Source organism: Strigops habroptila, chromosome 11, assembly GCF_004027225.2.
Source record: "Strigops habroptila isolate Jane chromosome 11, bStrHab1.2.pri, whole genome shotgun sequence".
NCBI classification, from domain to species: domain Eukaryota; kingdom Metazoa; phylum Chordata; class Aves; order Psittaciformes; family Psittacidae; genus Strigops; species Strigops habroptila.
The window spans coordinates 17,589,276-17,611,280 of NC_046360.1; the positions used below are offsets into that span (position 1 = coordinate 17,589,276).

Consider the following 22,005-nt stretch of genomic DNA (forward strand, 5'->3'; position numbering starts at 1 on the left):
CACAATTAACAAGGAAAAGTAGTTAAAACCAAAAAGGTTTCCTATAGAATTTTATGGAATTAGCAGCCTGATTCTTTTTCCAGAACCCCTCCCATCAACAAAAAACTAACGACCCTCAACCATTAATCTAGGGGGTAAAATGTGGTCACATCACCAAGAACAATGAGCCACACACGCAACAGGAACCCTGCCAGAAAATCCATTCAGAAAGATTACTTCTCCCATTGAAACTGGGCTTCCAGCAAGTGTGTGGGGCGCTGCCGGCGGGGGAAGCTGTGCTGATAAGATACGGACACGCTGTGCTGAGAGTTTCCACAGCTCTGCCTGGCAACTTGAATGACTCCAGTATAGTGCACGCAAAGAGAGACTTCTTACAAATTCAGGTTTTCCATTACTAACGTGAGTGTAGTGGGGTCAGTGTGCTTCAACCAGGATACTGGTTGAAGGAAAAATAAACTTGGCAGAAATATGGCTTAGAAGAATCATAGAATCAACCAGGTTGGAAAAGACCTTCAAGACGATCAAGTCCAACCGCTCGCCAGCACTGCCAAGGCCACCACTGACCCATGGCACTGAGGGCCTCGGCTACGCGGTGTGTGAACACTTGCAGGGCCGGTGACTCCAGCACTGCCCTGGGCAGCCTGTTCCAATACCTGAGCACCCTTTGGGGAAGGAATTGTTCCTCATCTCCATCTAAACCTCCCCTGGTGCAGCTTGAGGCTGTTTCCTCTTGCCCCATCCCTTGTTCCTTGGGAGCAGAGACCAGCCCCCTCCTGGCTCCACCTTCCTGTCAGGTTGTTGTAGGGAGCAATAACAACCCCCCGAGCCTTCTCTTCACTGTTTAAGAACTGCTCTCAAACCCAGGATATTTTGTATGCAGGAAAATTTTCAATATGTGGTGCTGCAATTAATTCTTCAGAATCCAGGTTGGGAATTAATAATTTATCCTACTTTCATCAGCTTTTCCAGGTAATCCAAATTTGTAATTATTACATAGCTTTAGCTGGGAAATAATGAATGGAAGGACAATTAAAGATAAGCTGCTTCTGTAGGGGTCCCACCACAGGATGTTGTCACCATCCCCTCCCATTGGTACCTCCTGGCTCCAATGCTCCAGCACACACAAGTCCTGTGGCCAGACTCTGTGCTGGTGCCAGCTGAGCACAGTTATACCCTGGCCTGGCTGAAGGAAAAAAGCCCCAGGACCCCGATGTGGCCATTTGGGTGCCACAGCCCCAGGCCTGCCCAGCCTCTGCAAGCATGAAGATAGGGCACAGCACTGCCATGATAATCAGCACCCGCAGGCCACATCAAGGGCAAGCTTGTGTGCATCACCCACTTTATATCCAACCAGCATCTGCTCACTACTGCTGGCAGTGAGGCTACTGCTGGCAGTGAGGCAATTATTGCTGCCCTGGTACAGTGCAGCTCGCAAGGTAAATGTGACAATGGGAGCAGGACACCCGCGTGAACAGTGTTTGCCCTCCAGCTTGTACCTTTAGGTTTCCCAAAACAAGCACTCACTTCTTGGGCATAAACTTGAACTGCCAACAAGAAACCCCCAGATCACCCCGTACCCTGAAGCAAGAAGCAGAAAGCCAGTCATATCTATATCTAACATGCCTGGAAGTTCAAGCACAGCTGAGGGTTATCATGGGACAGTCCTGGTTTTGTGCAAGGAGCTGCTCAACTGCCCTCCCTGTACAATTGCCTCCTCTCCCCATCTGCACCCCTCTTCTGCCCAAGGGTTCGCTTGCTTGTCTAGGTCATCTCCAGTTTTCCCTCTGTTCCTCTCCTTGCTCCCTTGCCTCTTGCCCACAGAGAGGCCAGAGGGCTGGTGGCCCCTCTCCGCAGCAAGCCCTGCCCCTGCTCCCCACCTCTCAAGCTTTCTGCTCAATGCCTCATTCAGTCCCTCTGTACCCTTTCTCTTTTGATCATTTCCACATCCTTCAACATTTGGTTTCTCAAGCTACTAACCTCAAACTGATAAGGCTGAAATCCTTACAACCCCCTTTTCTGTCAACAGCACCACAATCTTCCCCATCCTCAGGCTCACTTTCCTTCATCAGAGGCTCCTTGTTTCTAGTGCAACGATCCCAACAAAAGTATCTCTTTTAATTCCTCTCAAGCACTGCATTTTCCCTGTGCTTTCTGCATCTGTTCCCCACACCCATCACTCCCCCACCCCATAAACTTGCATATCAAAGAAACAGTCTCTACTTCAGGCACTGAGAAAACAGCTTTGAGTGAAGCACAGACACGGCTGTTGAGCCCCACTGTGAAAGCACATCCCTCCAAACTGAGCGTGTGTGCTCGTGCCAGCCATGCAGCTGATGTGCTGCTGCCTCTGGATCCATCCCTTCCCAGTGATGAAACAATGCTCTGGAGACAGCAGCTAATTACTTGCTAATGGCATCAAAAGCTGGAGCTGTGAAATAAAGGTGTCTGTACCAAGAGGGTAAAAAAAGCACTATCTCTGGAGGACAGGAGAGTCTAACACCAATAGATATCGCAATCCTTTGGTTCTGTTAAATATTTTAATGCTTTCCTCAATGTCCTTTTACATAACCAGGACAATAGGTTCACCTCAACGAAAATCAAGTCTTCTTACTCTCAGCTCTGTCCTTCACCCACTGTTAACAATGTCTCTGACTTTCACTGCTCAGTTGAGATGTCACCACAAATTAAGCCCTGCACATCTAAAACAAAGGTCTTTCAAAGTCTCTGTTGAAAGCTTTACAGAGCTCTACAGCAAGATAATCCAAGTGTCACCCCAGTCCTCATGCCCATGAAGCCCTTCATGACCCAGAAGGCTTCAATTTATGTCCTTTGTGGAGTTCCCTAACCCACTGTGCTGCATGTCCTGCTCTCTTTTGGTTCAAGGACTAACCCCGTTGGCTTTAGCAGGGTTGTACTGGGCCACTATTCATGTAGCTGTTGCCAGTCCCGTGCACACTGTGTGTCCTGAGCCCATGCACGGGAGGGGCAGCGCTCTGAACTTGGACTACGTCCCTCAAAGTCATCAGAGGTAAACCTGTGAGGTAAATCAGCAGTAAACAGAGGATGGTCAGAACACCAAGGAGTTCCTTCTTCCGCAGTTCCTTCATTAACAATGATTCCTAGGACAGGCAGAGCAAAGACACCTTATGGAAAACCAGCTTGAAGAAGTGAGAGTCCAAATGAACATGAAATATAGGTACACGTATTCATGGAAAAGGAAATGAGAATGCTTCACACTGCAGATGAAACCATTATCTGTGTGACACAACAACCAGAGCTAACAGCAACCACCAAAATTTTAACTAGCACTGGCTGAAAACCATCATATTCCTGTCTCCTGGCAGGGGAACAGAACAGAATTTCAAAATGCTTACTTCAATTCAATTTAGGGCCAGAAAGTTATAAATTCTGATGTTTTTGCAAAACAATATACTCAGAGTGATTTACTTCAATCAAAGCCATAACATCAAGTCAAAAGGAAGAATGTTGACTTGATTAAACCAGTTCAGCTGCATTACTTGAAAATGTTGATGAAACCAGCGTGTTCCCACAGAAGATCTAGACATTTTAAATGTGCAACTTCTTTAAATTAAGAGGAGTATTTTATTGGGAGATTCTTTTTGCAGATGGTTTCATTTCAGTGCTGAACCAAAAAGCTTATTCTAGGTAAGCAGAGGTGACAGGAGGCACTTTCCTTCAAAGACTTAACACAAACACCATCTTTCTGTGTGAAGGTTGCTCCAGAGACAGCAGAACAACTGCAGAATGTCTGCACGTGTGGAAGAGATGCTGCAGGATCAAGAGCATTCTTTCAAATGTTCACTGCATAAAGAAAGCCTGCCATTTACAAGCAAAAAGCGATAAATAGAATAATTCAGGCCGCTGCAGGGGACACCACCTGCATGAGCACCCACTGACCTCCGGCTTTGCAGATGTACCTGCCATTTACCCAGCTACAGACCCTGCAAACAGGTTTAGACAGAACAGTTATTTTCTCTATCCCACTTTGCAGTTCCTCACTAAACTGCCCTTTTCGAGGATGGAAAAAATAGAAATGCTGGTTTGATACACATAATCTCCTGTTGAACAATGTGCAGGGCCAGATGCCAGCCTGATGTGAGGGCAGAATGTGGCAGACACATGCGAGCCCTCCTGTGCCATGTCCTGGGAGCATACTCCCTGCTGGGTGCAACCACTGGGTTTGCCACTTTGGTTGTCCATTAATCCACATGCAGGCTCACACATACAAAGAACAAGCCTGGCTGTGCCCTGAGCTGTGGGAAAGCAAATGCACTCGTGGCACTCACCACGTGTGCGCAAAGCAGGTTCATCAGCCCATGGCGATGCTGTGAACAGCTCTCCTGGTCTGCAGGCTCAGGCTGTCCATGGCCAGGCACCAAACACAGCCCTGCTCTGTGGTATTGCAGCTCTTCTCCGTCGTGTTGGTGAGGGCATTGCAAAAAGCCCAGCAGCAGTTTGAAGCACACGTGCACACCCACACTGAACACCCGGGTGAATGTGTTTCACCAGCCTGTGTTTGAGCACCTCTGTGCAGCCAGCGGTCTGTCTGCTCAGCTGCCAGCAGCTCCTGAATGGCTGCGGTCATAGTTTAGACTAAGGGAGGAAGGAGGGAGCGGACGGAAGGAAACATCCATTTAAAACAATCCCTTTTAAATGCAAGAGAAAAATGGAAACTTGTGAGAGAACTTTCTTGTATGAAAAGCAGAAAAAGCCCTGAGCCCAGTCACTCCTGTGCCAGGCAGTGGATTAGCTCTTCCTTTCACACCCTCCCAATCTGGAACCTGGTGATCTCATGGAGCGCTGGAAGGGCTGGATGGCTGCAGCAGCAGAGGTACCGGCAGTGCTGCTCACCACAGAGAGCAATGAGCAGTGCAGAAGGGTTTCCTCCACTGCTCTTGCACAACATCCAGTGCACACAGCCCAGCCTGTCTGCCTGCTGATGAATGGAATCTGGATGAGCTGGAGCCAGCCTTTGCAGTCCGGGTACAAGGGGTGGGGAGAAAAAGGAGAGGGGTAGGATAAACCCCAGCGTAAAGCCAAGTTCAGTGAGCTACTTTTGCTTATCAAATGGAAAGCACAAGATGCTTAGTCACTTCAGTGTTGTCAACACTCCAGCTCTTGGCAAAACGAGCCTGTTTTCAGGAGTCATAGCTTTTGCAGGCGGTTTTCCTCAGCTTTATTTTCAATAAGCAATCAGTTACAGTTAACTCCCTTTTCATGGAAAAGCTTAAAAAAATGGACATTTGGAAGTCCGGAGGATCACTCAGAGAACTCGAAAGTGGGACAAACACGGAGCAAGAAGCACAGGATCAAAACTCACGCAGCTTCCCAAGAGCAGCTCTGATATGAACTCCCTTCCCAGAAGCAGCACGCCAGGCAGAGATGCTCCCAACACTCTCCAGGACATTCCCAACACTCCAAACAGGAATCTGACATGCTGCAGTAATGGAAAGGCATCACCCAAGGAATTTCAGCTGAAGTACCCAAACGTTAGCACTAGTGACGAGGCAGCTCTGGGATGTCCTTCCAGACTGCGCAGCTTTTGAAGCCATTTCTGAAGACCTGGAGTGTGAAGGCAGCTTTTTTCCAGTGACAGGGCAGAGCCAAGGAGGGGAGAATCATGTCTTGGGTCTCTTGTGTCAGTGCTCCCCTCTCATCCCAGACCAGCCCACACTAACAGAGCAGTTACGTGGCTCACTGAAGGGTGAAATCGTGTGTCATTAGGAGTCACCACTGCAGCAGGTCCAAGTGATCAGCAGGAGCACGGCAGCTGCAGAGGAGCCAGAGAGACACAATCCACACGGGTGAACAGATGTGAACAGAAACACTGTCCTGCCCACCGCATGGGCCGGGGCATAGAATCACAGAATAGCTGGGGTTAGAAGGGACCTTCAAAGCTCATCTAGTCCAAACCCCTGCAATAAGCAGAGACCTCTTCATCTAGATCAGGTTGCTCAGAACCACATCCAGCCTGACCGTGAATATGTCCAGGGATGGTGCATCCACCACCTCTCTGAAAAACCTGTGCCAGTGTTTTACCACCCTTATTGTAAACAATTTTTTCATCACATCCAGCCTGAACCTCCCTCTTTTAGTTTAAAACCATCACCCCTCGTCCTGTCACAACAGGCCCTGCTGAAAAGTCTCTCCCCATCTTTCTTATAGGCCCCTTTTAAGTACTGAAAGGCCACAGTAAGGTCTCCCTGGAGTCTTCTCCAGCCGAACAACCCCAACTCTCTCAGCCACTCCTCACAGGAGATGCGCTCCATCCCTCTGACCACTTTTGTGGCCTCCTCTGGACCCTCCCCAACAGGTCCATGTCTTTCCTGTACTGAAGGACTGCAGAGCTGGATGCTGTACTCCAGGTGGGGTCTCACCAGAGCAGAGTAGAGGGGGAGAATCCCCTCCCTTGACCTGCTGGCCATGGTCCTCTGGATGCAACCCAAGATATGACTGGCTTCTAGGCTGCAAGCACACACTGCTGGGTCATGGTCCCCCTCCCAGCTCTGACCCCCTGGCAATGGAGGGCTCAGCAGAAGGGCTGTGTGTGGCCAAGGGGACTGGAGCAGCTGAAACAGGCCAAGCATGGAGTCTCCAACAAACCAACAGAGATCTGGTTTCTCTCAGGACAATGCTGCCTCCATTCACAGGAGGCTTGGCATGGACTTGCAGCTAGGCCAAGGTCACACAGCTCTGCTTTTTAGTGAAAATATATGTGCTTGTTACTGACACATGAGTTTTTTACACCACCAGAATTCAGGTGACTATATATGCACCTCAAAAACACGATTAAAATAATCCCGCTATTTCTGTGACAGCCAAAAGAATCTGGGCAAAGATTAAAGCACAGCAACAGCCACTCAGAAACATTTCCCAAGGCACAGCCAACAAAAACTTGTCAAAGCTCCCAAGTTATGAACCAATTTGCACAGAGAGCTCCCCTGGCAGCAGGCAGAGTGTGCCCCCCGGCTCCACAGCACCTCGAGCAGCCGCACGTGTCTGGACACAGCCTCAGGAGATGTGGCAGCACAGCCCCAGCGACAGCCCTGCCCCGGTGTCAGCCCCAGCTCAGGTGAACAGTCAGTGGGAACCCTGGTAGCTGCCATGATGAGTGAAGGGAAGGACTTTTTCCCATTTACTTAAAGAGCTGCACTCCTCCCTTCCCGCTCAAGAAGGGACAAATCCTGTTTCCACAGTGCTCCCCAGCATGTAGATACCTCTTGGTGAGAAACTGTAACTCAAGCAGAGCATAACCCTGTACAGACTCGTAACTAGCTCCTCAAAAAGCATCCTGCCAAGGTCCTGGATTATATTTCTCTCTCTTCTCCTTTCTTTCCCTATCTTCCTCCAAGATACTCCAGTCCTCTGCCCCATCCACTGTTTTACAGACCTCACGCACCTGCAGGGCTGCTGCTGACTCTTACTAAGGAGAAAACCTCCTGCAACCTCAAGGACGGTGCCATGCAAAACCTGAGCATCCCATCCCCACTCTCTGCAATTCCCTTCCTGACTTCTTCTTTCCTCAATTACATGACTATGATGCCTATTAGAACTTCCTGTAAGCAACAGATTTAAGCTTTGGGTTTGTTTTCTTAATCCGGTGTCCCATCACGCACGAGTCCTGTCAGCACTCTGAACCCCACTGCCTGAAGCAGTGGCTAATACAGATGATCTCCTTTTGTTGAGAAACGTTGGAGCACCTGGGCACTACTGAGAACCACATCTGGGCACTACCTGCCTATTTCAGGCAGCCCTTTTGGAACAGTTGAAAATGCAAATTAACCCCACACCTCACCTAAAACACAAATTAGCAAATGAAAGGCCACTATTTGCTGATAGCTTTGCAAGTGGCCTTCCCTGCCCTGTGCACTGCCACGTGCCAGACTGGACATAATGAACAGCCGTTTGCATTGAGGGAAGGCTGAAGGGAACTGCAGCAGCTTTCCACAGCCTACCTGAGGCAGAACTGCTCAGAGAGGAGCGGCGGCTCCTCCATCGTCTCAGCTTCAACCTCAGAAGTGAAGACTGTGATTTGAGACTCCCCAGAGCAATTCGAGGGGTTTGCTTCAGCCTGTCAATTAATTCCAAATGAGTGTCAAAACAAAACGCCAATACAGTCAGTTTATAGTAAATAATTCTTTAGTAAACATGTCCTGGCCTTGTCATTGTCATGATTAGTAGTGAAATTCTATCTGCTGATGAGGTGAAAACACCACATATTATACAGTGAGCATTTTATAGTCTCTTACTAATTTGCTTCACAGTTTCTCCAGGGCTTTCATTTAGCACTTGATCAACATACCTCTTGTGATCAACAACACAAAGCTGCTGTCTACAATTAGGATTTCCCTAGGAGTAAACTATGAATCTTGGCATCTTCCCCTCAAAAGGCACAACAGTTTTTCACGATATAGCAAAATCCTCAGACAGACCCAAGATCAAACCCTTTTCTCTGTGACTCAACAGGATCCAGATCTGTCCCTCAAGAGAGTAAACGTGCTTCCAGCAACCAACTGTAGCAACAAACCAGCTCCTTTCATTAGCCATGCTCTGCTCCACAGCTGAGAAAATACATGTAGGGCTGTCGCAGCTGCAGAACGCACCTAGCTGAGCCCCGCGTGAGAGCAGTGAACTGCACACCCACCGTCCTGCCCATGCTCTGCCTCTTCATGGGTAACACTGACACACAGCACACCAGGCCATCGCTGCCTTTGCTCCATACAGGGCATTCTCTGCCCTGTTCTTCTGGATGAAGGCTGGGGACACAGGGATGCCACTGGAGAAGGAAGACTCCTTAGCTTGTTATAAACTGCTAGCTCAAATGTAGCCATCGCAAGCATACCATAGCTTGTGATCCTTTTCAGGTTTTGGAGGCATCATTGCTGTCATCCTCACCTCCACCTTATACTTGGAGGAAGCATCTCTGTCTTGAGCCACAGGGATGGCATCTTCTTCATTACAGTATGTGTTTCAGAATTTTTCATTTACAGCATTGTCAGCCCCCTGTGTAGCCCTGAGCATGTGAGTACTGCTGGAATCATCCCCACATTTGCCACTTCTGCCCTTGACAGTGATCCTGAGAGTTTGCTGTGCTCCAACCTGCACAGAGCCTTCCTGTTAGAATGATGGGGCAAGAATAAACAGTGTAAGAAGAAACAACTGTCTTGACCACTACTGCTGCCTGTAATGAACCGAAACCTGGAAGCTTCACTGCAGGACAGGTTGTGCAGGACCTCTACTGCCTGAACCTGCACACAAGAATCATGGATACAGGATGATATGCATATCCCTACTCAAACTAGTATCAGTATCACTAAATACTCATCTCCTTTGCTTTCCTGCTGCTCAGCCCCATTTCTTGATTCCCCAATCCTATGGTTTTCTACAAGCCATGAAAGAGGTAAAAGTTTAGAAACCAACTCCACGAAGACAGGCTGGGTGAAGGATCCAGCCGTGTAATACCGCACTGAAAGATCTTCCGCTAGTTAATCTGGTTGAGTATCTGCCCAGACACTCTTTGGTGGGAAGACAAGTAACCCAGATTTACTTCAGCACTCCCATCCATGCCCTCTCTCCACCCCACAACCAGACAGTGGGCTGCAGACAGGAGCGTATCTGTAGAAGTGGATGGGATGTACCATGAGGCACATATTGCCAATTATAAATTAATGAAGCACAGAAAAAGCAGCAGTGTCATTCCTCAGGAACAGTTTCCTCTCATATGGTGAGGGAAGAACTCCCATACCAGGGTTATTCTAGATACCAATTAAATTCTTTAGCTAAAGCAAAAAATATATTACGTTAATGAAGGAAAAACTAGACCATTTGGTTACGATGTTCTCCCAGAAATGTTAATTAGCACAAGCATTAAGCAAATGGAAATAAAAGCCTGCCATTTGTTGAGTACTTTGAAAAGTTGTAATGCAAAAAAAAACATGCTGGAAAGAAACCTGCAATTTTTCCTGATGAATGAAAGCAAATCCCTGTAAATGAAGCTACATCTATCATGCTGCTAATCAGTCAGCAGCCGCAGACACAATCCATCAATCAAAACTGGCACTGCACCAACTCTCCATAAAAGATAATGGAATTAATTTGGTTTGTTGGATACCAAAATGCAGAGAGCTGCCCCTCTGCTATTCCATCTGAGAGCCGATCGTTCAGAGACAACAATAATGCCAGATGTTACTAACAGAAGCTACACTCGCAATACCTCCCATCTTCCACCCTGTGGGTATTGTCACTGATCCTCAGAGACTGTGAAGAGTTGTGTAAGAGAAGATGAGAGTTCCTGTGTTTGGAATGTAAACTACCTGGCACTTCACTGGCTGGGCACAAGGCTGAGGAAGGTTTTGCTCCTCAGCTGCCAGCGAGTCCTTGAGGTGATGGGACAAGCCAGTTGGGGTCCCATGTACCCAGCACACACACGCTGCCTGGGACCTTTTATTGTAACTGCTGTCACACACAATCATATGAACTAAACATGATGCTGACCAGGAACAGGCCTAGTTAGACAGACAGGGCCAGTTCCCTGCTGGAGAGGATCTGGATGGATGGCTCTTAGAGCCCTATTCATCCTTCAAGAGATGCCAAGGCCAGTAATGCTCCCTCCTTTACTGAAAATTAAAATCTAGAGAAGTGTTTCAGAGGACGCACCATGGAATCACAGAATCAGCTAGACTGGAAAAGACCTTTAAGATCATCGTACTACATGCTGGAGAAAGTCTGGTTTGTTTCTTCAGTGATAAGACCCGTTTCTCTTCTGGGTAGTAAATGTATTTATAACCAACCTGAAATAGATTTAAAGCTCTTTAGAGGCCGTTATAAAATGGAAGCTCTGACTGGTACTTTGAAACTCATAAAAGCAAACTATCTAGTATTAATTTACTGAAAGGTTCCAATATAAACAGATGCAGAAACTTGTAAATACACACATTTCTTGTACTCCCCTGTCATGCTTTTGCTCTCCAAGGAAGGTACGCAATCCATTTGTCTGCTGCACATGTGGAACCCCAGATCCTGAACTCCTTCCATTGATCTCAGTACCTTTGGACTGGGTCCAAATTGTCCAAGTTGTAACCTTAATGTGGAGGATGATTTCCTGGAGATAGGAACACTGGGTTTTTCCTGTATACTGTAGAGAATCTCAAGCTGACACACTCACAGTTCACCAACACATAGTTTGCTGCATGTTTAAAAGCATTCAGCCAACTTCTGCCCTCGGATACATGAATTTAGTTCTTGTGTTCTAACGATCTGTGGTTCTGCACCATATTTACCCTGCAAACCAGAACAATCATTAGAAGAGCAAATCTGGTTTACTTTGTAAGTAAGTTATACATTACATTATCTGTTACCACAGGAAGCTAATACGATCTGCTATGTAAATAGGCAACCCATACTCCTGAATATTTTAAGTTACTGATCATCAGCAGATACAAGTAAACCCGTGGAAATTTGCAACTAAAGGCAGAACATCGACATTAGAAATCTCAGCAATCCAGAAACACTGACAGTGTAGAATTTGGCCTTATTTTGACAGGGAAGGTACTATGGTTTTTAAGCTATCTATCTAACAACATGCAAGTTTAACTGCTGCCCAGAACAGAATAGGTGTCATCACCAAAGAAACCAACCAGACTTCTCCAACCTTTGTGAGAAGGCGGCAGCTCCTTTCACGCTGAACAGTAAGCTAGCCCTATGTTCTGGTACAGCATTTGAGGAAATGAACACACTGATGTAAACTCTGCTTTTCATGTCAGGCTACACCCAAGTATTCTGTCAACGCTGGAGAGAGAACCCAGAGCAATCAACTGATGAGAGCACTATTTTTGCATTAAATATGTAGCTGCAGGTAGTCCCACTAATATAATGAGCTGATTGAATATTTTTATGTTAGCTTATAGAGGTGCATAGAATTTAAACATGAATACTTCTTTTCCATTCACAACAGCTTGTTTTTGTAGAACACATTAACCAAACAATAAATGGAATGTGATTTTCATTGCAATGAACAATACTCCACTAAGGTGGTATTGACTAGTGCACACAATTGATTTAGTCTTGGTACATTTATGTATATGTGTGTGTGTGTGTGTATATATATATATGTATGTATGTTTTGGTCAATCTTTCCCTGGAAGGGGAGGAAGTTATTTTATTTTCCATCTGAAGAAATCTTACAACTGTAAAGATGATTTATGCAAGGGGAAAGAAATCATTAATACAACAGAAGAATGAGCTGATACTCCCTCCTTTCACGCTGCTTATGCACAGTCCAGCACATGACTGACAACAAAAATTAAGATGACTAAATTACTAATCTGAAAAAGATAAAATAATGTCTCCCAAAAATGACAGAACACTTGATATTTAAAAAACAACCACCACACCCCAATAAACCCAAACACCATGGAAAGCAAAGCAAGCTGAATGAGAGGTACCCCAGCTTCCCAGCTCCTCTCAAATTCCTCCCTTGTGCTTCCGCGAGCGCAGGCTCCATCCAGCAGAAAGGGCACCTGCAGAGAGGCTTCCTGAGGCACGACCTTGCCTCAGCCCACAGTGATGTTACATACTCTGGCAGCCCAGCCAGACCTTCACACCAGCTGCCTCATTCTGGAGGCTGGAAGAGGGAACGGTTTCACTGCATTTCCAATACTATAAAGGTACTACAACTTTGTAGAATCATTTCTAAAAGCAAGTTGCTGATATAGTGACCTTGGGTATTCAAAGTACAAAGAACAAGAATAGAACAAAGGGGACCATGAATTAAATTCTGCAAAGATCACACGTTCAGTTTAACTCCAGTTTTCTAGAAGTTACCTTGCTGCTGAAGCTTCCTATACAGTCAGTGGAGAGGTGGGTAAAACTTCAGAGGGCAACTCGTATCACTGATACTCTCTTTATAGTGGATTGCCCTCCTAGGTGTGAGCTTGTCTTCATGCACCATACGGGGACCTTACGTGATTAATCACCTAATCTTCAGGTAGATAAACCTGAAGAGCCTGTGATTTTTCAATTTGCAAAGGAAAACTCTACAGGGAATATGAACAAAACGTATAGAATTGTAAGAAAGACAGATAAACTGAAGGGGATGTTCCTTCAGCAAATGCTGACCCCAAAAGTGCAGAGGCTGGTGAAGAGAAAGCAATCATTCCCCAAGAGGCCAACCAGAAGAATCGCAGGAGAGCTCTGAAAATCATGGATTCCATCATCCTAGCAATTCCTGGTCATTTAGAAGAATGGAGAAGGAAAGCAGGGCAACTTCTCACAATGCTGCCAATCCTGTTTAACTTTCATGGAGGCTGCAAGATGGGCATCACAATGGAGATGTTCTGCTCAGTTCTGCAGGGTTGGCTACATTATATATTGACACAAGGAGGACTATCAGGACCTGCATCTTCATTGCTTCCATGCTATTCTCAGAGAGCCAAAGCTCTATAAATCAAACAAGACCCAACTTTATTGCATGGAGACAAGATGAAGCCATATCCAATCTATCTGACTGTAAATGTGACATACTCTTGTTACACACAGACTACTGTCAGTACATATTGACCAGGTTATATACTAAGCACTGCCTTCCAAGCCCTAGTATATAAGATTGCCCATTGAGAATGTTTAACCAAAGTAAGCGTTCATTTAAATAAAGGTAAGCCATAGCTTTCCACATTACCTTCCAATGCACGCTCCCACCTTAACCTACAAGCACCGGTTTTCCTTCACTAGAGAATTTCAAGTTGTTTGTCTCTACCCTGTTTATTTTACACAAATGCTATTCCTTTCTTACAGATGGATATGATCTATTGAAGACCTGGAACATTTTATCCCATAGCAAAACTCATTCAAAAGTACCATCTGTTCTTCCTGCAGGGGCACAGTAATGCCAGAAACTGTTTAACATTCCATAAATTAAGACCATATAATGGATAGCTCATTGTTAAAGTGAAGCAAGGAATCGTTTGGAACCTGATGACAGACATTTTGCTGGGATTTTGCCTTAAAAATAGTATCCAGTGTATTTTTTTTGGTTTGCTGCTTTAAAAACTTCTCATTCAATATTAGACAGCAAAGGCATGTGGCAATCTAGACCATCTTAATGCCTGGCTTTATCCCCACTTCCACCAGTGTCAGCAGGGTCCTTTCTAATAACTTCAGGGGAAGGCTTGGATGGGGCCAGTGGGTTAGAACAGACTCACTGAGAAACCAAATTCCGTTCTCATTTACCCTGGTATGTGTCTGTTGTATCTGCATGATACACTTCCTAAGAGAACAGAATTCAATCTTCGAGTTTAACAGCCATTAAAATATGTCTTATTTTATAACGCTACACTAATATATCACACACACACAGAGCTCCCCACCCTGCCTTTCACTTATTGGGAAGAAACCTTAGCCAGAAATGAACTGCCATTTGCTATTCCTTTCTACATCCAAGTGCTAAGACATGCAGATGTTTAATGAATAAAAAGGCTGGACATAAAATCCTGCTATGAGTATGTATCACTGGAGTCAACATTCAAACAGCCTTCATTTGCTATTCATACAGAGAAACCACAGATGTAAAAAAAGAAAGAAGCTTACAACAAAAAGAATAAACCAGGCACAGAAGAGCTCAATAGCGCTTAATTGGAACAAAATGGCACTGCGAGCCCCTCCACCCGAGAGCGGGGCTCGGTGGCACCGTGCCGCGGCTCCCGGCTGCCCGGGGACACGCGGTCCTGCCTCAGCGCAGCCCCGCCACACGCGCCAGGAGCCGTGCCGAGCGCCCGCACCTCTGCAACCGCAGCACCGCCGTGCGCTGCGGCCATTCACCACCGAGACACAGAACCAGGTGACGCTCACGCACTCTCAGTCACAAGAATTAGCATCTAAGAATTGAGCTATTTAAGCACGCAAGTCCTTATTTAACGCTATGTGTGTAAGCATAGAGTTATTATCATCTCTTGGTGAGGCTCACACATTGCTACAGTAAAATTTGCAGAAGCAACACACTTTCAGCCCAACCATTACTATTCCCAGGGACAATGCATATATTTTTCCATCACATCAGATCCTGGCTGGTGGGGGAAGGGCAGGAGTGGAGGGAAGAGGGAAATGCAACTTGAGAAGTGGTAAGCGTGTCAAAATCTAAATTACTTGGAGATATTTTGCAGCACAATCATCCTTTATGTTTGTGCAGCTCGGCTCATATGGCTCACATTCAGCCTGTCACAGTGAATCATTGCTACTTCTTGACTTCCATTAACAAAAACAAACCTCACTTTCGCTGCAGTATGTGAGGTAAAATGCTCCGAATTCCCACTCAAAAGGCCAGAAGCGGTGTTAAAAATAATTGTTTTTGTAAGAAGCGCTTCTGAGGAGAAGAGGAAGAAAAAAGCCCGTGAAGATCTAACTAATGGCACAAACATGTGTTGCTTATGGAGTGGTTTGCAGAAGAGAAAAAAACCCTGACTGCAAAAAGCTTTGTCCAGGAGCAGACACAGCTTTAGCAGTGCTAACAAAGCCAATCCGCCCCAATCTACTTGAGTCTTTAAACTTTATCAAACAGAAGACACTTAGCAAGAGCTTTAGATGAACAGTTAGAAAGGAAATCTGGAAAGGAAAACAAAGTACAGAATCAGAGCAACACAGCCAGTTAGAATCTTTGCAGCCAGCAGAACACAGGCACACAGCAAAGCCAGCACTCAAAGTTCTTTTACACTTCTCCCAGTAAATCTGCAACAAACGGCCAGTTAGGAAGAGTTTCTGCTGACCTGTGGATGCGCAGCAATTCGGATGCAGGGAGTTTTCCTATCACCTTTTGTTCCCAGCCATGTCAGCTGTGCTCTGCTCCAAGTGCTGCTCACACTCCCAAATCCCCTTTTCCAGCTCTATCTTAGGAACTGCCCAGATTTTGTAGTGTAATCTGAGCAGGGAAGTACCATGTGCCTATGATATGGTTAATTCTCTTTTTACCCCCCTCCCCAGTGCCTAAAGAAGCTGCTTCACATTTCAAAGCCCTGCCTATGGCCGCCTGACCCAGGTAGGGCCAGGGCAGCACTGGGGCTGCCTTCTCCACCCAAATGGGGCCCTTAAACAGCTTGTTCCCACCTACCAAACCCTGGGATGGGGGTCACTGGGCCAACGAGGCCCTTGTCTCCCCTTCCCCAGGTGCCCAGTGCAGAGGGGACCATAGCCCACACACCAAATGGGGCCAGCCCTCCTTGCTCAGGGCCACCACCACCCCCAAGGCCGATCCCAAGGCTCTCCGCTGAGATAGCTCTGGAAAGGCCCACTGAGGTGCCTCGAGACCCAGCAAAGCCTGGGCAGCTGGTTCTGGATCTTTGGCAATGCAGATGTTACACAGGTTGGGCTGCAAGACTCCCATCCTCTCCTCTCGAGTGCTGCCATCAGCTAACTGAGAAACAATCTGTTTTCTGCCAACAAAAGAAATCTTTCTCCTACCAAAAAAAAAAAAAAAAAGGGTGAAAAGGTGCCTCTCAACTTTCTATTGATCTACTTCTGGTTTGTATTTGCAATCATCATCATGATTAATGATGAGAAGACTACACTCCAGAGAAGAAGGAAATGTCTCTTCTTCCCCAATTCTGCACAGGGAAGAGTTAAACCAGTTGTGAAACACACAGGCACAGAAAAGGCACAGAGAAGAAAGGGTAGAGTAGCCCTCAAGTCCTGTCGTTCCGGCTCATCCAGCCCCAACCACACCATCAGGTCCTAAGTGCTGTGCACCATACCCAGGTGATTGACAACTAGCACCAAGCTGATGTAGGCTTTTCCCTGATGTTTAGATCTTGAAAAGGGTAAAGTGCAAACTGTTATTCCGCTACTTTCTTGAAAGCCAATTCCATTAAATCCCAACATCAACATGGTCAGTGTCTCAAACACTGCTAAATCAGGTTACACAGGGAGGCTGAAGGACCCCACTTAGCAAGGAAAGAGGAGGTTTCTACTACTCTGCCAGCCCCTGGCAGATGTAGGGAGCAGCTATAGCTGCTGTCAAACAGCTGAGAAAAGAGATTAAAGGGGAGCAACAGTCCAGGATCTTGGAAAAGCAAGGAAGTAAGGCACAAAGATGGCAGAAAATAAAAAAGCTATGGGGGAATTTTAACTCTCGGCCAGAGGAAAGCAAAGCAATTTCATGTAAGGAACCTGCTTTTTACATTCTTGGCCTTGTAACACCTGCAAACACTTGTGTGGGATTTCTAATGACTGCATTATGCATCTGCAGAGGTTTCCTTTCTTCAAACTCTAGCCATTATTTTAATGCAAAGGTGCTAGTTGCAGCTTCCCTGTGGCATAATTTACTAAGACCAGCTATGTTTGAAATCAGCATGTGAAACCTGACATAATGTACTCTGTAGGACTGTGTATCAGAGAAAAACATACATTCTTCAATGATGAATTCAAGATCTCAGCTTGGAAATGTGAACTTGATCAGCAATTGCTTAGAAAAAGTAACAAAAAGGAAGTGAAGTGATTTCAAAGGTTAGGAATTGTGGCCAGCAGACATCTCTCTTGCTGGCTGGCTGTGTTTCTGTCCACAACTTGTACCTCTGCCAGGCAAAGGCATCATCTTCCCTGTGCCCTGGGCACTGCTCCGTGGTACTCACCCCATTCAGTCGGACTCTACACTCCCCATCCTGACTCCTGACAGCAATGCTGGTGTGCACCTCAAGCCCTGCAGGTCCGGGCCAGGCGATGAGGCTGCACAGCTAGGGCAGGTCACAGCTAGCTGCAGGAAGCAGCTCTTCCCTGATTGCTTTCATTACCCCCTGTAGGACAGGCTATAATTTGCTGAAATGATGATTAATCAGATCTTATTTTTCTCTATGGCAGTTAATGAACAGCCAATTCAGTGTCTCAGTAATTCTGTAATGACAAAGGAACACTTTTGTGACAACTAGCAGCTACTTAACAGCACAAGCTAGCATCCCAGCAAGAGCCAGTCTGGCTGAGAGGGCAGAAGATACATGACAGGAAGGTCCTTTCATGCACACCACCACAAAGCCACCAATTTTTCCTGCTTCAGACAGTCCCTTAGAGCTCAGATGCCCTTTACTGACCACTGAGCGTGCCAAGTCTGGGTGCACCACCCCCCTCCCTGCTTGCTGCCAGGGCTTTGCCTTTTTATTCCTGCACCCCAGGCTGCAAAACCCCTCCCTTTCCCAGCTGCAGAAGGAACCAGCAGCTGTCTCCAGCCCATCCCCTGTGCCCATCACTGCTCCTCAGGCCTCTGAGCAGTGAGGAGGGCCAGGGAACAGGTACCTCTTGCTGGGACGCTGGGAACGAGGGCAGCACATGGCTACAGCAGCCCGACACCCAAAGCCTGCGCGTTCAGCAGAGCAGCGACCGCCTGTCTTGAGGCTCAGTTCGTATCTTCTCCAGACTCCAAACAAACCCATGAATGCTTGGTTTTGATCATATAAATCGGGGTAAGATTAAGATACATAAACACAACTTAGTGCCGTACCCACCCAGCAAAGAATTACTTTTTTACAAGAATCCATAATCTTGTTTTTGAAGTATTTCTTCAGTGGGAATTGTGCTGGAGCAAAGAATGCAAAACTCTGACTCTTCCAAGAGGGGGTCATGTGAAATTACTCTATTTCAAGATTTTTCCAAATCACTAACATTTTGATTCTGAGTGTATTTGTAAGAATCTGCCAACAAACCATTTTTCACTATCAGAACAGGCAAGTTTTTGCAGTTTTTAACTGTCCTTCTTTCCAGGTTGAGAAAAAGAGGATTCTGCAATCCACAATGACACTGCATATTTTTTTCATCTAAAAAGCACCCCCCCAAAAGAAGAACAAAGAACATCCTTTGTTTCAGACAAAGAATTTCAGGAGAAACCACAAAACATTCAAGCAAAACATTAAACATTTGATTTTCCACCCCTTTTGCCAGCAGTCTAAGTTTTCCCATAGTTCTAATATCAGTGTCAATAGGAGAGGAGGGGAGGTGGGTCACATGGATGACACTCACTCTGCAGTTTCAAATCTGTGCTAATCGAATGTGGATGAAAACAGGATGTGATTTGCAGAAAGCAGTTTTCTTCTTTAGCTTTGTTTCGTTTTAATGAGGGAACAACCTCCTTCATTTACCCATCAGGAAAGAATGCACTGAAAAGCAGCTCGAAGCTGTTCGCAGCATCATTACCCAAACCCTGGGCTCTGCTCCCGCCCGGTCCTGCTGCGAACCCCTCGCTCTGCGCCCATCCTCAGGACTGACGGGAACGCCACATGCTGGGCACTGCCGGGGCGAGGGCCCAAACTGAAGGGTGTTCCTGATGGCAGATGTTATTTAGGCTCTTTAAAGGAGTTATAGAAAAGCAGGCTTAAAAAGCAATGGAAGCGTTTCCTTTTAAACCCAGTGGAGACTATTCTGTTTGAAATACACACACATGCTTGCCTGACACACTTCCCTGCCTCTTTTAGCGGGTTTTTCCCAGAGCAAAACCAGACCACAATCGTGGCAGCATGTGGAAACTGAGCTGTGTATTAGAGTACCACAGTGCCCAGACATGCAACAAAGTGCCAGTCGCAGCCCCAGAGCCAAGCAACCACAAACTAGAGACATGTAATCAAGAATCAGAATGACATACATGCAACTGTCTAGCCTACATCAAAGAGCTAAGTTATTTTTCACTCTTTACAGGAGGAGAGATTATAGTAAATGTAAGTACAAGTGAGTTTCCTTTTTGATTACGAGCATCCGAGTTAATTCTATTTCAATGTAGGAATAAAAGTAGTGCCCTCAAGTTAACCTATTTGCCCAGACTGAAGAGACATTATTGCATATTCTTGTTCTTTTACACATCTTTAATATTCAGACACTTCCAGCACCCCAGGGTACAGTGAACTATAGCAACACTTCCAGAAGAATGCAAAAATCTTCATTTTTATAGAGAGCCACTGCCTATCATGCACTCTTGCCACTGATGTCTGCAGTTCAGAAAAGCCCACAAATGCTTACAAATGCTTTCCACAGAACGTATCCTTCTGGATATGCAAGCAGCCATGCCAGGAACCAAACTGCATGTCAGAAAGCTGATTGCCTGTTTGGTTTTGCTCTAAAGGCAAACTAAGGTTTCAGAGTATATTGTAGTTCCTCTTACTGAGCGGATCCATTTACCCTATTTACCACTTCGGAACTGACGAGTAATCCCCCAAATCAATCTGCTCTGCACAGTATCAGTTTATATCCTTTCCAAGTGGCCATCCAAGTTTTACACACTAATCATACCCAGTCTCTCAAAATCATCAGGCAGTATGTGATACTGATTATACATATGACAGAGCTCTATGCATGAGGCAGATTAGTTTGGAATAGGAGAACATGACATGCTACCAAACGTAAGGGTTCTGGTTATGAGAATTTAGTAAGTAGAAACTAAGCCTCATCAGAGGTGGTAGAGCCACTGGGCAAGCCTCAGCAACCCAGGAAGAAAGATGTTCTCCTTCAATAATGACTTCATTAGGCTGCTAGTGAGCCATGGTGACTATCCATCCCCCCTCTCAGCTGCAGCAGTGCTGGTGAGCAGACCCCCATCTGCCTGCTCTTACACCAACAGCCCAGCTCCCTTCAGATGTGGCTGGTCAAGCAGCCTCTCATGCTCCTCCCTAATTCACTTCAGGAAAGAAAAAGACAAACCCAAAAGCCAGCAGGATTATCTTCAATAGTCTAATTACTGGCTTGAGATAATCCACTTGATTTGGCCTAAAGCAAGTCAGGAAGTGCTCCTGTGAACCACGCAGCAGGACTGCTACCCTCGGCCAAGAGGCAGCACTGGGAAGCAGTGACCACCAGGCACAGCCGGTGCAAGGGGAAGGTCTGGTGGTGGGCAGAGAGGTGGGATATCTGCAGAGATGCCACCCTTGACCCCTTCTCAAGGGGTTCAGAAGGTGCAAGCCAGGTCCGGTAACTCTGCTCAGGCGAGCTGCTAGCATGTCTGCCAACTCCATTACAAGCCAGCAATACATTCTGCAAAGCAAAATGATATTATAAACAAAACAAAATGGGGCTTTGGTATCAGAACTAAACTCTGGCAGCCTATTCCCATGCAAAAATCCATCACAAGTGATACATTTGTGGAAGACAGCTGGAACAAATCCATGACATTTAATGGCATGGTAAAAGCAAACCTTGAGCAAACAACTTTAAATCATTTGAAATACTACTGTGAATAGATGAGACTTTACAGCACTCCCATGTTACAATAATTCATCATTTCTAAACAGCTGGGTTTAATTCTTTAAAAAAAAAAAAAAAAGAAAAAAATCATCATTTGCAGAAGTGGGGGGGGGAGGTTCCCATTCCAGACATATATTAAAAGTAGCATTCTCCTGTGAAAAGGTTTCAGGCTACACAACACTTCAGAGTGTTAAATGCATTCTGTCTCTCCTCTACCTAAAGATCCATGACACCAGCAAACCACCACTCTCCCAGCTTCCATCTTCTTTTATAAGTAACCTGGCCTCCAAAGCCCAGTGCACAGGACAGAAAGGCAAAAGTCCTAGAAGCTGTTTCTATGGAACACTTCAAATGGGATTGCCACAGAAACACAAACACAGATATCAAACTGCCTTTCAATTTAAATGGGGATTCAAATCTCAAAGGCATCCTCTCAATCTCTGTCCACGCATGAATATCCAGTATCATCCCAGAAGGTTCACAGATCCCCAGGTAAAAGAACAGGCCTGTCCTTCCACGGACAAAATCGGTGTTCACTCTGAACCACAGCCACCTGAAGGAGTTCAGCCGGTCCCACTCGTGCAGTGTCCAAGTGCACAGCAGCAGCGGGTGCCCTGTGACGTTTCCCAGGAAGAACTGCTAATGGGAGCCCAGCTCAGAGCTGGGGCACAGGCACCACGCTGAGATGATTTAGGACAGCACAAACATGAGTGTAAGGGGCACATCTTAAGCTGTCTCTGTCAAACGTGGTTGATACTGGACGAAGGCTCGGCTCTCATTTAAGCAAAG

General features: G+C 46.1%; 1 protein-coding gene across 3 annotated transcripts in view; it reads right to left on the minus strand.

Annotated features, from left to right (window-relative positions):
- FBLN2 (fibulin 2) overlaps positions 1-22,005 on the minus strand; it is a 104,016-nt gene that overhangs the window by 76,587 nt on the left and 5,424 nt on the right. Inside the window, exon 1 of one of the 3 annotated variants that reach the window (XM_030501797.1) lies at positions 15,777-15,864. The exons of the other annotated variants lie outside the window; for them this stretch is intronic. The gene's annotated coding sequence lies outside the window, so the exon portion shown is untranslated. Of the gene's footprint in view, positions 1-15,776; positions 15,865-22,005 lie in introns of those variants that run through there. 3 annotated transcript variants of the gene reach the window in all.